This window comes from Procambarus clarkii, chromosome 57, assembly GCF_040958095.1.
Source record: "Procambarus clarkii isolate CNS0578487 chromosome 57, FALCON_Pclarkii_2.0, whole genome shotgun sequence".
Classification (NCBI taxonomy): domain Eukaryota; kingdom Metazoa; phylum Arthropoda; class Malacostraca; order Decapoda; family Cambaridae; genus Procambarus; species Procambarus clarkii.
This window is the reverse complement of record NC_091206.1, coordinates 32,515,722-32,530,130: the sequence shown is the minus strand read 5'-3', so window position 1 is coordinate 32,530,130 and position 14,409 is coordinate 32,515,722.

Below are 14,409 nucleotides of genomic sequence, written 5' to 3'. Positions count from 1 at the left end.
AGGAGTAGATGGATAAATAGATGGATTGGTACTTGGTGGAGTAGATTGAAACATGTACAGATGAATGGATATATATATATATATATATATATATATATATATATATATATATATATATATATATATATATATATATATATATATATATATATATATATATATATATATATATATATATATATATATATATATATATATATATATATATATATATATATATATATATATATATATATTTTGGTAGCAGTCTTTCCTGTAGACATATATTATTAAATATGACCGAAAAAGTAAGATTAATAATTCTAACACGAATTTTCTCGATCTTTCGTACGTTAACGTTAATAGAAACGTTATCCCTACAGACAAAAATCAGAAGATACAACTGACGATTTACTATAAAACCAGAAAAACGGCCAGCCTACTCATGAGAAACTCTCCAGACACAAAGCAGAACGCTTTAAATGAGACCAACGTCGTCTATGCCTTCAAATGCCCTCTTGGGGACTGTAAGCTCCAAAAAACCCAGTATATAGGCAAGACAACAACATCTCTTTCTAGGCGTTTAACGATGCATAAGCAACAGGGCTCCATTAAGGAACATATAATCTCTTCCCACAACCAAACCATCGCCAGAGAAATCCTAGTAAACAACACAGAAATCATCGATAGATACAGCGATAGCAGGCGGCTTGACGTCTGCGAGGCACTACACATTAAGAAGTCAACACCAGCAATCAACAGCCAATTAATTAATTAGGTCTCCGTGGTGTAGTGGTAAGACATTCGCCTGGCGTTCCGCGAGCGCTATGTCATGGGTTCGTATCCTGGCCGGGGAGGATTTACTGGGCGCAATTCCTTAACTGTAGCCTCTGTTTAACGCAACAGTAAAATGCGTACTTGGATGAAAAAACGATTCTTCGCGGCAGGGGATCGTATTCCAGGGACCATAGGATTAAGGACTTGCCCGAAACGCTACGCGTACTAGTGGCTGTACAAGAATGTAACAACTCTTGTATATATCTCAAAAAAAAAAAAAAAAAAAAAAAATGCACAACTATATTCTACCCACCTCAAGACTCCGCTCCAATATAGAAGCATCAAGAAATATGGACCAATAGGCTTTCTACAATCACTTCCATTCAAAACCCATTGTTTCGTGTTCTGTCTTGTGTTTATGAATTTAATACCCTATTAATACCACCTCACCCCATCCACCTCACTCAAATGTAGATATAAACAAATCGAAGATGTGTAAGTTCTTTTCAGTTGTGTATGTGTAAACTAAAGTCTTTGAAAATGTAATAAGTTTTACGAAACGCGCTCAAGTGTCGCGTCAGACTAGAAATAAAAATGAATTTTGGAGAATTGATTTTTGAATTACCACCAACAGTGAAAGGAAACGTACGGAAGATCGAGAAAATTCGTGTTAGAATTATTAATCTTACTTTTTCGGTCATATTTAATAATATATATATATATATATATATATATATATATATATATATATATATATATATATATATATATATATATATATATATATATATATATATATTAATGGAAAGATATATAGAGATTGGTGGATAGATAGATCAATATGACGGTTTGGAGACAGACAGATAGACCCAGGCAACATCGGGTATTCTCTTGTTACAATATGGCATAAAAGCTGCCAAACTCCCCAGGGTATCTAAGAATCAATACATGTTCAGTATTTATTGTGACATTATTCACAAGAAACATGAATTAAATTTAAAATGTTATTGTAAGTGTTGGTCGTTGGAGGCCACGCGGTTGGGACCAACCTAGCCGAGAGGGAATGGTTTGGTGTACAGGATGAACACTGGATTATCGGGGTCGCCAGAATTCAAAAGGTAACAGCATGCCTCGGTCACATTTTCAACCCGACACAGGCTTTTGGTACTGTATTCCATCTACGAAGCAAAATAATTTATAAACAAACGCTCAAAGTATTTTTTTCTTATAGTAATATCAAGCATTATTTACTGATCTCGGTAAAATTAACAGACATTTCCTTTCGTCAAAAATTTGCCACATACTACATAAAACAGACGATTCTTCCACAGCTTTAAAGGTTTCTCAAGCCAAAAGTTCCTTATCAGAGCAAGGGGTACCCATTTGCCTTTTAGTATTTAACACCCTTAAGTTCCTCTCACAGGTGATCACCCACACATTAGAAAATAATTTTTGTATAAGAGAAAGATATCAATACAGAGAGAGAGGTAGACAGACAGAGAAAGAGAGATGCAGAGACAGAAAGACAAAGAGAGAGACAGAGAACAGATAAATGTGTGCATTAAGAATGGATATATCTATCCATCTATGGATAAATAGACTTAGGGACATATCTATTGATAGATAGCTGTAGGCATAGATAAATATACGTATGAGTAGATGGATGGATTGATGGATAAATAGATAGATTGATGGATGGATGAATAGATAGATGGATGGATTGATGGTTAGACAGATAGATGCATACAAAGATGAGTAGATGGATGGATAAATAGGGAGATGGTTAGATTTATTTATATACAGGCGGATGAAAAGGTGGATAGATAGATAGAATGATGCACAAATTGACAAGGTCCGTGATGAGGATTCGAACCTGCGTCCGAGAGCATCCCAGACGCTGCCTTTATTGACTGAGCTACGACATGGAAGAGAATTGAAACCAGAAGTTCTACTGAACTTCTGGTTTCTGTGATTTCTGTGTGTAATGAAGTAAGGGCGAAGAGGTAGAACGGACTATTGACATAGCTCGAGTGCATGGGGGAGTTGTGTAAAACCCTGGATTGTGTCTCGGAGAGGCTTCAGGATCCAAGTAGGTTCAGTAGAACTTCTGGTTTCATTTCTCTTCCATGTCGTAGCTCAGTCGATAAAGGCAGCATCTGGGTTACTCTCGGACGCAGGTTCGAGTCCTCGTCACGGCCCTTGTGGATTTGTTCATTTGATGCATCACGTTATTGTGGTATCTGTGTGTAATAGAATGATGCATACATGAATGGATAGATAGGTATACATAGATATAGATGGATTATTATCCACCTGGAAAATTAAACAAATATTCAAAAAGTTTTTGTGTTTGACCACTTTAGTAAGGAAACACAGACATTATGTGTTTTTGTGATTATTCTTGTATTAATATACATATACATGGATATGATATATGATTGGTTGGATAGGTAGATGGATGGTTTTGATAAATAGAGAATTGATAAATAATAGATATATGGATAAGGAGATGAGTAAGTGTTTGAATTGATGGATGGAGAGATAGACAGATAGATATATGGATTGATGCATAGATAAATTAATTGACGCACAGATAAATTAATTGATGCACAGATAAATTAATTGATGTATAGTTTGATGAATATATGGGTGAAAAAATGGATGTGTAGATGGATCGGTAGATGGATAAAAGGACGGATAGATGAGCAGATATATGATAGATAAATGAATGTATAGATTTATGGATAGTTCGACAGATAATTGATTCAAATGTTAGATAAAGAGATGAATAGATAGATGGACAGGTAGAGGCTCATTTTGATCCTCAGATCGATGGATAGATAGTTGGATGGAAAGATGGAGAAATAGATGAATAATGTTAGATGAATATATATATTCATGGGATGATAGTTAGATAAATAGATAAAACATATAGATGGTCTGAGGAATATTTCCTCATAGACAGAGAAATTAAAAATTTTCGTCAAAATCGAAAAATTCTGAGATATTCCAATCAAATCTCACACCATTTGGCATCTCAGTCGTGAAACTTTAACTCCAAAACATTAATAAATAGATTTTCTACAGATATTTTTATGCGTATATCTGATCGTGGACGGGTGCCCGCCCTTATATATCCCACCCCTGAACGGATGCCCGCCCTCATATATCCCACCCCTGTACGGGTGCTCGCCCTCATTTATCCCACCCCTGTACAGGTGCTCGCCCTCATATATCACACCCCCTGTAAGGTGCCCGCCCTCATATATCCCACCCCTGTACGGGTACCCGTACTCATATATCCCACCCCTGTATGGGTGCCCACCCTCATATATCCCACCCCTGTATGGGTACCCACCCTCATATATCCCACTCCTGTACGGGTGCCCGCCCTCATATATCCCACCCCCTGTATGGGTACCCACCCTCATATATCCCACCCCTGTATGGGTGCCCACCCTCATATATCCCACCCCTGTATGGGTACCCACCCTCATATATCCCACTCCTGTACGGGTGCCCGCCCTCATATATCCCACCCCTGTATGGGTACCCACCCTCATATATCCCACCCCTGTACGGATGCCCGCCCTCATATATCCCACCCCTGTACGGGTGCCCGCCCTCATTTATCCCACCCCTGTACAGGTGCCCGCCCTCATATATCGCACCCCCTGTAAGGTGCCCGCCCACATATATCCCACCCCTGTAAGGGTACCCGCACTCATATATCCCACCCCTGTATGGGTGCCCACCCTCATATATCCCACCCCTGTATGGGTGCCCACCCTCATATATCCCACTCCTGTACGGGTGCCCGCCCTCATATATCCCACCCCCTGTACGGGTGCCCGCCCTCATATATCCCACCCCTGAACAGGTGCCTGTCCTCATATATCCCACCCCCTGTACGGGTGCCCGCCATCATATATCCCACCCCTGTATGAGTGCCCACCCTCATATATCCCACTCCTGTACGGGTGCCCGCCCTCATATATCCCACCCCCTGTACGGGTGCCCGCCCTCATATATCCCACCCCTGAACAGGTGCCTGTCCTCATATATCCCACCCCCTGTACGGGTGCCCACCCTCATATATCACACTCCTGTACAGGTACCTGCCCTCATATATCCCACCCCCTGTACGGGTGCCCGCCATCATATATCCTACCCCGTGTACTGGTGCCCGTCAGCATATATCCCTTCCCTTGTACTGGTTCCCGCCCTCATATATCCCACACCTGTACGGGTGCCTGCCCTCATATATCCCACCCCTTTACGGGTGCCCGCTCTCATATATCCCACCCCTGTAAGGGGTCCCGCCCTCATATATCCCACCCTTATACGGGTGCCCGCCCTTATATATCCCACCCCTATACGGGTGCCCGCCCTCATATATCCAACCCCTGTATGGATGCCCACCCTCATTTGTCCCATTCCTGTACAGGTACCTGCCCTCATATATCCCATCCCCTGTACGGGTGCCCGCCATCATATATCCTACCCAGTGTACTGGTGCCCATCCGCATATATCCCTCCACTTGTACTGGTGCCCGCCCTCATATATCCCACCTCTGTACGTGTGCCCGCCCTCATATATCCCACCCCTGTATGGGTGCCTGCCAACATACATCCCACACCTGTACGGGTGCCCGCTCTCATATATCCCACCCCTGTACGGGAGCCCGCCCTCATATATCCCACCCCTATAACGGGTTCCGCCCACATGTATCCCACCCCTATACGGGTGACCGCCCTCATATATCCCACCCCTATACGGGTGCCCGCCATGATATATCCCACCCCTCTCCGGGTGTCCGCCTGCATATATTCCACCCATTGTACTGGTGCCCGCCCTCATATATCCCACCCCTGTATGGGTGCCCGCCCTCAAATATCCCAACCCTGTATAGGTAGCCGCCCTCATATATCCCATCCCTGTAAGGGTACCCGCCCTCATATATCCCACCCGTGTACGGGTGCCCGTCCTCATATATCCCACCCCTGGACGGGTGCCCGCCCTCATATATCCCACACCTGAACTGGTGCCAGCCTGCATGTATCCCACCCCTGTACGGGTGCCCGCCCACATATATCCCACAACTGTATGGGTGACCATCCTCATAAATCCAACCCCTGTATGGGTGCCCGCCAGCATGTATCCCACCTCTGTACGGGTGCCTGCCCTCATATATCCCACCCCTGTACGGGTGCCCGCCCTCATATATCCCACCCCTGTACGGGTGCCCGCCCTCATATATCCCACCCCTGTACAGGTGCCCGTCCTCATATATCCCACCCTTGAACGGGGTCCCTCCCTCATATATCCCACCCCCTGTACGGGTGCCCGCCATCATATATCCCACCCCTGTACGGGTGCCCGTCCTCATATATCCCACCCCTGTACGGGTGCCCGCCCTCATATATCCCACCCCTGTACGGGTGCCTGCCTGCATATATCCCACCACCCCTTGAACGGGTGCCCACCCTCATATATCCCACCCCAGTACGGGTGCCCGCCCTCATATATCCCGCCCCTGTATGGGTGCCCGCCCTCATATATCCCAACCATGAATGGGTGCTCGCCCGCATATATCCCATCCCCGAACGGGTGCCCGTCCTCATATTTCCCACCCCTGTATGGGTGCCCGCCCACATATATCCCACCCCCGTACGGGTGCCCTCCCTTATATATCCCAGCCCTGTACGGGTGCCCGCCCACATATATCCCACCCCTGTACGGGTGCCCACCCTCACATATCCCACCCCAGTAAGGGTGCCCGCCCTCATATATCCCACCCCTGTACGGATGCCTGCCCGCATATATACCACCCCTGTACGGGTGCCCGCCCTCATATATCCCACCCCTGTATGGGTGCCCGCCCTCAAATATCCCAACCCTGTATAGGTAGCCGCCCTCATATATCCCATCCCTGTAAGGGTACCCGCCCTCATATATCCCACCCGTGTACGGGTGCCCGTCCTCATATATCCCACCCCTGGACGGGTGCCCGCCCTCATATATCCCACACCTGAACTGGTGCCAGCCTGCATGTATCCCACCCCTGTACGGGTGCCCGCCCACATATATCCCACAACTGTATGGGTGACCATCCTCATAAATCCAACCCCTGTATGGGTGCCCGCCAGCATGTATCCCACCTCTGTACGGGTGCCTGCCCTCATATATCCCACCCCTGTACGGGTGCCCGCCCTCATATATCCCACCCCTGTACGGGTGCCCGCCCTCATATATCCCACCCCTGTACAGGTGCCCGTCCTCATATATCCCACCCTTGAACGGGGTCCCTCCCTCATATATCCCACCCCCTGTACGGGTGCCCGCCATCATATATCCCACCCCTGTACGGGTGCCCGTCCTCATATATCCCACCCCTGTACGGGTGCCCGCCCTCATATATCCCACCCCTGTACGGGTGCCTGCCTGCATATATCCCACCACCCCTTGAACGGGTGCCCACCCTCATATATCCCACCCCAGTACGGGTGCCCGCCCTCATATATCCCGCCCCTGTATGGGTGCCCGCCCTCATATATCCCAACCATGAATGGGTGCTCGCCCGCATATATCCCATCCCCGAACGGGTGCCCGTCCTCATATTTCCCACCCCTGTATGGGTGCCCGCCCACATATATCCCACCCCCGTACGGGTGCCCTCCCTTATATATCCCAGCCCTGTACGGGTGCCCGCCCACATATATCCCACCCCTGTACGGGTGCCCACCCTCACATATCCCACCCCAGTAAGGGTGCCCGCCCTCATATATCCCACCCCTGTACGGATGCCTGCCCGCATATATACCACCCCTGTACGGGTGCCCGCTCTCATATATCGCAGCCCAGTACCGGTGACCGCCCTCATATATCCCACCCCTGTATGGGTGCCCGCTCTCATATATCCCACCCCTGTACGGGTGCCCGCCCTTATATATCCCACCCCTGTACGGGTGCCCACCTGCATGTATCCCACCCTTGTACGGGTGCCCGCCTGCGTATATTCCTCCTCTGTATGGGTGCCCGACCGCATCTATTCCACCCCTGTACGGGTGCCCACTCTCATTATCCCACTCTTTAACAGGTGCCCGCACTCATATATCCCACACCTGTACATGTGCCTGCTCTCATATATCCCACCCCTGTACGGGTGCCCACCCGCATATATCCCACCCCTGTTTGGGTGCCCGCTCTCATATATCCAACCCCTGTGCGGGTGTCCACCTCATTTATCCCACCCCCTGTATGAATCCCACCCCTGTACGGGGGCTCGCCCTCATATATCCCACCCCTTGTACTGGTGCCCGCTCTCTTATATCCCACCCATGTACGGGTGACCGCCTGCATGTATTATACCCCTATACAGGTGCCCGCTCTCATATATCCCACCCCTGTATGGGTGCCCGCCCTCATATATCCCACCCCTCTACGGGTGCCGAACCTCATTTATCCCACCCCTGTACAGGTGCCTGCCCTCATATATCCTACCCCCTGTATGGGTGCCCGCCATCATATATCCCTCCGCCTGTATGGGTGTCCGGTCTAATATATCGCCCGCCCGCATATATCTCACCCCTTGAACTGGCGCCAACCCTCATGTATCCCACTCCTCTACGGGTGCCTGCCCTCATATATCCCACCCCTGTACGGGTGCCCGCCCTCATATATCCCAGCCCTGAATAGGTGCCCGCCAACATACATCTCACCCCTGTACGGGTGCCCGCCATGAAACATCCTACCCCTGTACGGGTGCCCGCCAACAAACATCCTACCTCTGTGAGGGTGCCCGCTCGCATATATCCCTTCCTGTACGGGTGCCCGACCTCATATATCCCTCACCTGTACGGGCGCCCACCATTATATATCCCACACCTCAACGGGTGCCCGCTCTCATATATCCCACCCCTGTATGGGTGCCCACCCTCATATATCCCACCCCTGTATGGGTGCCCACCCTCATATATCCCACTCCTGTACGGGTGCCCGCCCTCATATATCCCACCCCCTGTACGGGTGCCCGCCCTCATATATCCCACCCCTGAACAGGTGCCTGTCCTCATATATCCCACCCCCTGTACGGGTGCCCGCCATCATATATCCCACCCCTGTATGAGTGCCCACTCTCATATATCCCACTCCTGTACGGGTGCCCGCCCTCATATATCCCACCCCCTGTACGGGTGCCCGCCCTCATATATCCCACCCCTGAACAGGTGCCTGTCCTCATATATCCCACCCCCTGTACGGGTGCCCACCCTCATATATCACACTCCTGTACAGGTACCTGCCCTCATATATCCCACCCCCTGTACGGGTGCCCGCCATCATATATCCTACCCCGTGTACTGGTGCCCGTCAGCATATATCCCTTCCCTTGTACTGGTTCCCGCCGTCATATATCCCACACCTGTACGGGTGCCTGCCCTCATATATCCCACCCCTTTACGGGTGCCCGCTCTCATATAACCCACCCCTGTAAGGGGTCCCGCCCTCATATATCCCACCCTTATACGGGTGCCCGCCCTTATATATCCCACCCCTATACGGGTGCCCGCCCTAATATATCCCACCCCTGTATAGGTGCCCACCCTCATATATCCAACCCCTGTATGGATGCCCACCCTCATTTGTCCCATTCCTGTACAGGTACCTGCCCTCATATATCCCATCCCCTGTACGGGTGCCCGCCATCATATATCCTACCCAGTGTACTGGTGCCCATCCGCATATATTCCTCCACTTGTACTGGTGCCCGCCCTCATATATCCCACCTCTGTACGTGTGCCCGCCCTCATATATCCCACCCCTGTATGGGTGCCTGCCAACATACATCCCACACCTGTACGGGTGCCTGCTCTCATATATCCCACCCCTGTACGGGAGCCCGCCCTCATATATCCCACCCCTATAACGGGTTCCGCCCACATGTATCCCACCCCTATACGGGTGACCGCCCTCATATATCCCACCCCTATACGGGTGCCCGCCATGATATATCCCACCCCTCTACGGGTGCCCGCCTGCATATATTCCACCCCTTGTACTGGTGCCCGCCCTCATATATCCCACCCCTGTATGGGTGCCCGCCCTCAAATATCCCAACCCTGTATAGGTAGCCGCCCTCATATATCCCATCCCTGTAAGGGTACCCGCCCTCATATATCCCACCCGTGTACGGGTGCCCGTCCTCATATATCCCACCCCTGGACGGGTGCCCGCCCTCATATATCCCACACCTGAACTGGTGCCAGCCTGCATGTATCCCACCCCTGTACGGGTGCCCGCCCACATATATCCCACAACTGTATGGGTGACCATCCTCATAAATCCCACCCCTGTATGGGTGCCCGCCAGAATGTATCCCACCTCTGTACGGGTGCCTGCCCTCATTAATCCCACCCCTGTACGGGTGCCCGCCCTCATATATCCCACCCCTGTACGGGTGCCCGCCTGGATATATTCCACCCCTGTACAGGTGCCCGTCCTCATATATCCCACCCTTGAACGGGGTCCCTCCCTCATATATCCCACCCCCTGTACGGGTGCCCGCCATCATATATCCCACCCCTGTACGGGTGCCCGTCCTCATATATCCCACCCCTGTACGGGTGCCCGCCCTCATATATCCCACCCCTGTACGGGTGCCTGCCTGCATATATCCCACCACCCCTTGAACGGGTGCCCACCCTCATATATCCCACCCCTGTACGGGTGCCCGCCCTCATATATCCCACCCCAGTACGGGTGCCCGCCCTCATATATCCCGCCCCTGTATGGGTGCCCTCCCTCATATATCCCAACCATGAATGGGTGCTCGCCCGCATATATCCCATCCCCGAACGGGTGCCCGTCCTCATATTTCCCACCCCTGTATGGGTGCCCGCCCACATATATCCCACCCCCGTACGGGTGCCCTCCCTTATATATCCCACCCCTGTACAGGTGCCCGCCCACATATATCCCACCCCTGTACGGGTGCCCACCCTCACATATCCCACCCCAGTAAGGGTGCCCGCCCTCATATATCCCACCCCTGTACGGATGACTGCCCGCATATATACCACCCCTGTACGGGTGCCCGCTCTCATATATCGCAGCCCAGTACCGGTGACCGCCCTCATATATCCCACCCCTGTATGGGTGCCCGCTCTCATATATCCCACCCCTGTACGGGTGCCCGCCCTTATATATCCCACCCCTGTACGGGTGCCCACCTGCATGTATCCCACCCTTGTACAGGGTGCCCGCCTGCGTATATTCCTCCTCTGTATGGGTGCCCGACCGCATCTATTCCACCCCTGTACGGGTGCCCACTCTCATTATCCCACTCTTTAACAGGTGCCCGCACTCATATATCCCACACCTGTACATGTGCCTGCTCTCATATATCCCACCCCTGTACGGGTGCCCACCCGCATATATCCCACCCCTGTTTGGGTGCCCGCTCTCATATATCCAACCCCTGTGCGGGTGTCCACCTCATTTATCCCACCCCCTGTATGAATCCCACCCCTGTACGGGGGCTCGCCCTCATATATCCCACCCCTTGTACTGGTGCTCGCCCTCTTATATCCCACCCATGTACGGGTGACCGCCTGCAGGTATTATACCCCTATACAGGTGCCCGCTCTCATATATCCCACCCCTGTATGGGTGCCCGCCCTCATATATCCCACCCCTCTACGGGTGCCGAACCTCATTTATCCCACCCCTGTACAGGTGCCTGCCCTCATATATCCTACCCCCTGTATGGGTGCCCGCCATCATATATCCCTCCGCCTGTATGGGTGTCCGGTCTAATATATCGCCCGCCCGCATATATCTCACCCCTTGAACTGGCGCCAACCGTCATGTATCCCACTCCTCTACGGGTGCCTGCCCTCATATATCCCACCCCTGTACGGGTGCCCGCCCTCATATATCCCAGCCCTGAATAGGTGCCCGCCAACATACATCTCACCCCTGTACGGGTGCCCGCCATGAAACATCCTACCCCTGTACGGGTGCCCGCCAACAAACATCCTACCTCTGTGAGGGTGCCCGCTCGCATATATCCCTTCCTGTACGGGTGCCCGACCTCATATATCCCTCACCTGTACGGGCGCCCACCATTATATATCCCACACCTGAACGGGTGCCCGCTCTCATATATCCCACCCCTGTACGGGTGCCCACCCTCATATATCCCACCCATGAACGGGTGCCCGCCCTCATATATCCCACCCTTGTACAGGTGCCCGCCCTCATATACCCCACCCCTGTACGAGTGCCCGCCCTCATATAACTCACCCCTGTACGGGTGCCCGCCATCATATATCCCACCCCTCTACGGGTGCACGCGCTCATATATCCCCCCCCCCCCTTGTACTTGTGAGCACCCGCATATATCCCACCCTTTGTATTGGTGGCTGCCCACATATATACCTTCCTATACGGGAGCCCGCCCTCACCTGTATCCCACACCTGTACGGGTGCCCGCCCTCATATACCCCACCCCTGTACGGGTGCCTGCCTGCATGTATCCCACCCCTGTACGGGTGCCCACCCTCATATATCCCACCCCTGTACAGGTGCCTGCCCTCATATATCCCACACCTAAACGGGCGCCCGCTCTCATATATCCCATATATCCCAACCCCCTGTACGGGTGCCCGCTCTCATATATCCCACCTCTGTACGGGTGCCCGCCCTCAAAAATCCCACACCTGTACGGGTGCCTGCCCTCATATATCCCACCCTTGTAAGGTGTCCCGCCCTCATATAACCCACCCCTATTGGGTGCCCGCCCTCATATATCCCACCTCTATATGGGTGCCCGCCTATATATATTTCACCCCTTGTACTGGTGCCCGCCCTCTTATATCCAACCCCTGTACAGAATCCCGCCCTCATATATCCCAACCCCTGTAAGGGTGCCTGCCCTCAAATATCCCACCCTGATAAAGGTGCCCGCCCTCATATATCCCAACCCCTGTAAGGGTGCCTGCCCTCAAAAATCCCACACCTGTACGGGTGCCTGCCCTCATATATCCCACCCTTGTAAGGTGTCCCGACCTCATATAACCCACCCCTATTGGGTGCCCGCCCTCATATATCCCACCTCTATATGGGTGCCCGCCTATATATATTTCACCCCTTGTACTGGTGCCCGCCCTCTTATATCCAACCCCTGTACAGAATCCCGCCCTCATATATCCCAACCCCTGTAAGGGTGCCTGCCCTCAAATATCCCACACCTGTACGGGTGCCTGCCCTCATATATCCCACCCCTGTACAGGTGCCCGCCCTCATATATCCCACACCTGAACGGGTGCTCGCAAGCATACATCCCATCCCTGTACGGGTGCCCGCTCTCATATATCCGACCTCTGTACGGGTGCCCGCCTGCATGAATCCCACACCTGTACGGGAGCCCGTTCTCATATATCCCACCTCTGTACGGGTGCCCGCCTGCATGTATCCCACACCTGTACGGGTGCCCACTCTCATATATTCTGCCCCTGTACGGGTGCCCGCCCTAATAAATCTCACCCCTGTACACGTGCCCCCCCTCATATATCCCACCCTTGAACGGGTGCCCGACCTCATATATCCCACCCATGAACGGGTGCCCCCTCATATATCATACCCCCTGTACGGGTGCCCACCATCATATATCCCACCTCCTGTACGGGTGCCCGCCCTCATATATCCCACTCCTGTACGCGTGCCCGCCCTCATATATCCCAGCCCTGTACGGGTTCCAGCCGTCATATATCCCACCCCTGTATGGGTGCCCACCATCATATATCCCAACCCTGTATGGGTGCCAGCCCTCATATATCCCACCCCTGTACGGGAGCCGAACCTCATGTATCCCACCACTGTACAGGTGCCTGCCATCATATATCCCACCGCCTGTATTTGAGCCCGCCCTAATATATCCCACCTCATGTACTGGTGCCCGCCCGCATATATCTCACTTCTTGTACTGGCGCCCGCCCTCATGCATCCCACTCCTTTACGGGTGCCTGCCCTCATATATCCCACCCCTGTACGGGTGCCCGCCCTCATATCTCCGGGCCCTGAATGGGTGCCCGCCAACATACATCCCACCCCTGTACAGGTGCCTGCCATGAAACATCCTACCCCTGTACGGGTGCCCGACCTCATTTATCCCTCACCTGTACGGGTGCCCGCCTGCATATATCCCACACCTGTACGGGTGCCCGCTCTCATACATTCTACCCCTGTACGGGTGCCCACCCTCATATATCCCACTCCTGTACGGGTGCCCGCTCTCATATATCCCAGCCCTGTACGGGTTCCAGCCGTCATATATCCCACCCCTGTACGGGTGCCCACCATCATATATCCCAACACCTGTACAGGTGCCCGCCCTCATATATCCTACCCCTTGTTCTGGTGCCCGCCCGCATATATCCCACCCCTTGTTCTGATGCCCACCCTCATATATCCAACCCCTTGTACGGGTGCCCGTACTCATATAACCCAACCCTGTACGGGTGCCCGCTCTCATATATTCCATCCCTGTTCGGGTGATCGCCCTCATATATCCCACATCTGTATGGGTACCCGCCCTCATATATCCCACCCTTGAAAGGGTGCTTGCCCTCATATATCCCACCTTCGAACGG